This window comes from Fukomys damarensis, unplaced genomic scaffold, assembly GCF_012274545.1.
Source record: "Fukomys damarensis isolate Sample0158 unplaced genomic scaffold, DMR_v1.0_HiC HiC_scaffold_15, whole genome shotgun sequence".
NCBI classification, from domain to species: Eukaryota; Metazoa; Chordata; class Mammalia; order Rodentia; family Bathyergidae; genus Fukomys; species Fukomys damarensis.
Genome location: NW_022900927.1, coordinates 4530503 through 4533843, shown reverse-complemented (window position 1 = coordinate 4533843; position 3341 = coordinate 4530503). Strand labels below are relative to the sequence as shown.

At 39.4% G+C, this 3341-nt stretch overlaps 1 pseudogene; it reads right to left on the bottom strand.

Moving 5' to 3' along the window:
• Positions 1-2144: 2144 nt before the first annotated feature.
• Positions 2145-3029, bottom strand: LOC104862004 (annotated as a pseudogene).
• Positions 3030-3341: the final 312 nt, after the last annotated feature.

Here is a 3341-nt window from a genome sequence, read left to right as displayed (position 1 = left end):
AGTGGTTCGCCACCTGCCTTGTGAGTGCAAGGCTCTGAGTTTGATTCCTGGTACTGAAAAAAAAAAAAAGATTCCCACTATATCTCTCTCCTAGTGTGTTTTTTATCTTTCTGAATTTATTCTCTGACTGTGCTTTTGTTTTCTTCTTCAAACATGTATTTTCCAAACATTGGATAATGCATATTAAAGATAACCCAGTACGAGTTACTATAAAGAAGATGTTAGGAACCATGTCACCAAATGATTAAATGTTCTATTTAATTAAGTTCTTTTTTTAAAACCAGTTTCAGATTTTATTTATAATTTACTCAGATGAGAACCCATCCTTAAGTATAAAAGCAATGATTTCACCTTCTTGGCCTGGGATCAGGAGAAATCAATAGGTTAAAGTAAAAGAGCTACGAACCAAGATCCATTATGTTATTCCAAGTATATGAGCTCTTTCCCCCTGGAAATAAAGACCCCAAGACCTCCACTGCACTTTTGTTTGAATGCTAATATTTCAGACAGTTGTCCAAAAGGGCCGATATTTCCCAGTTTAATTTTGAGATAGTAAAACAAGCAACAAAACAGTGCTTGCGATTTGTTTCCCCTTATCATCAAGACTCACTGCCTCCCATCATCAATATTTATTGAGCATTTACAATGTACTAGGCACAACAGAACATACAGCAAACATTGTCCCTGTTCTTGAGGAGCTTACATTCTAAAAGGAAAAAAAAATATACCTCTTTTAAAATGGCATTTTTGTCTGGTGTTTCCTGTAAAGTACCAAGGAAATATTCTGCAGGGTGAGATTTGGGTATAACTTAGCCCCATCATTATTTAGAGGAGAGAAAGAGAAAGGGTTTTAAAAGCAGACACCGACAGAATGTCAGGATAAGGGAGGGTTTACAGGGAGATAAACACAATCTCACCAATTAAAGAGAGACTGCTGAGGTGAAGAGGATGAGGGAAGTAGTCTGTGGGATGTGAGCAAAGGAAGCAGGTATCTTGGACATCGCGTGGAGCCAGAAAGACCATGAGGCCTTTTCCCAAGCACTTGGCCACCAAAGAGGAATGGTTGGTGACAAGACAGAGGCTAAAAAAGGTAAGCTTGTGTACCTGACAAAGAGAATAAAGGACTAAAATTGAAGGCAAGCTATAAAGAGTATCAAGAAATTCTTAAAAACCAAACGTGGAACCTCCCCACACAAAAAACAAAAACAAAAACAAAAGTGATCTGGAAGCATGAAACTTATCGTTAATGCTACCCAATATCATGGTGGGCCAAGAATATTGTGACTTCCTATGTTAGAAAATTCCATATACCAAAAATTTAAATGGAATACATTAATTTTTTCCAATCTCCCCCTCTATCATAAAATAAAATTTTTCATTTCAATTATTTTTTAGGGGAGAGAGGGGAAACATGGGACATGGTTGAGAATGGTAGTTTTATTACTCATATTTTTGTTATGATAAACTTTGCCTTTAAACTTGGAAAAAGCCCATTAACTGCCAAGAGGGAAGAAGAAATAAATTTCCAAGAAGGTACAATTTTCTTCAAAGAAGTTTCAAAGCCAAAAGGTTAATTTACATGAAAAGCTGTAGGGAAAGTAGTTGAAAAGTCCATTCATAAAACTCTTATTCCACTTACATGAACTTAATACATATGTTCTTAACAATTATGCTTGGATTGTTCATGAAAATTTCTTAAGACATTAAACAAAGATAGCCATCATCTCAAGTTATTTCCCTGTTAACTATTTTTACAGCACATGTATGTTAGGCAAGTATCAAAAAAAAAAAATCACAAAAGCAAAAAAAAAAAAAAAACCCACCTAAAAAATTTTAAACACATGGGGTTTTTTTGTTGTTGTTTTACTGCTATGCTTGGTATGCATGAAATAATGAGTACCAAGCAATTCATTTTGACTGCATCTTTACTTTTACACGTTTTTCTGTTTTTGTTCTTTGAGACAGGATCTCACTATGTAGTTAGAGGCTGACCTGGAACTCACTATGTAGCCCAGGCTCGTCTCAAACTCACAGCAATCCTCCTGCCTCAGCCTCCCTGAGTGCTGGGATTACAGGCGTCCAGCACCATGCCCAGCTCTACTGTATAAATTTTAGAATGAAGCAGACAAAAGTTGGAAGGCCAGTTAATTTTCCCTTCCTTTTCCTGCTTCAGCTTCATCTCCCTGGGTATCCGATGTCCACAATGTCAAGTTGTCTCTCACTAATTGCATTATTAGCGCACTGGCCTCTTGTATGACGCTTCACTTAATGTATCAAGTTCAGCAATGGCTTCATCAAAAGCTGTCTTTGCCAGAGAACAGGCTTTCTCTGGGGAGTTCAGAATCTCGTAATAGAAGACAGAGAAGTTAAGGGCCAGACTCAATCTGATAGGATGCGTTGGTTGCATTTCCCTTTTGCTGATTTCAAAAGCTTCTTGGTAGGCTTGTGATTGGTCCGCAATCCCTTTCTTGTCATCACCAGCAGCAACCTCAGCCAAGTAAAGGTAGTAGTCCCCTTTCATTTTTTTAAAAAAGAGACTTTGCTCTTTGCTTGTGAAGCACTGGGGATTAAGAACTTTTCCAAAAGAGACAGTACATTGTATTCTCGAGCCATCTGCTGCTTTTTCTCAGTACCTTCCGTCTTTTGCTCGATACTTGAGACACCCTCCAAGATGACCTGTAGGCTCCCACAACATTTTTAAAAGCAACGGAGAGAAGATTCCTCTGCTCATTAGATAATTCAGCACCTTGCTCAGTTACAGACTTCAGCCTGCTCGGCCAGTTTGGCCTCCTGCACCAGCTTGTTTTTATCTGTGCCTGGATGTTCTGTGTTCTGGGTGGGTGGCGTCGGAGGGACAGGCAAAGCCGTCTCTGGGAGGCAGCGGTGAGGCAGAGACTCTGGCACTGGATCTCGCTGCTCACAAGTTGCAGCCGCTCCTCAGTAATTAAATTCTTCATTCGTCTCAGATTTAATCTCTGTGATTTTTTTTTTTTTGAACCAGGGTTCAAACTCGGGTCCCTGTGCTTGCCAGGCAGGCGGTGGAACCACTGAGCTAAATCACTGGCCCTCTCTGTGAATTTTTAAGAATTGTTTGTTTGTTCTTTGGTATTGAGAATTGACCTTAGGACCTTGCACACCAGTCAGGGGCTGTGCTGCTGAGCTATATCCCCCGCCCTTTTGTGAATGTGTTTTGAGCCTGTTTATGAGGTGTTTTTAAGACGTATGATCAAAAGTCAGTAAGGCCAGGGATTTAGCTCAGTGGTTCTGCCACCTGCCTTGCAAGCACAAGGACCTGAGTTCAATCCCCAGTACCAAAAAAAAAAAAAAAAAAAAAAAAAAAA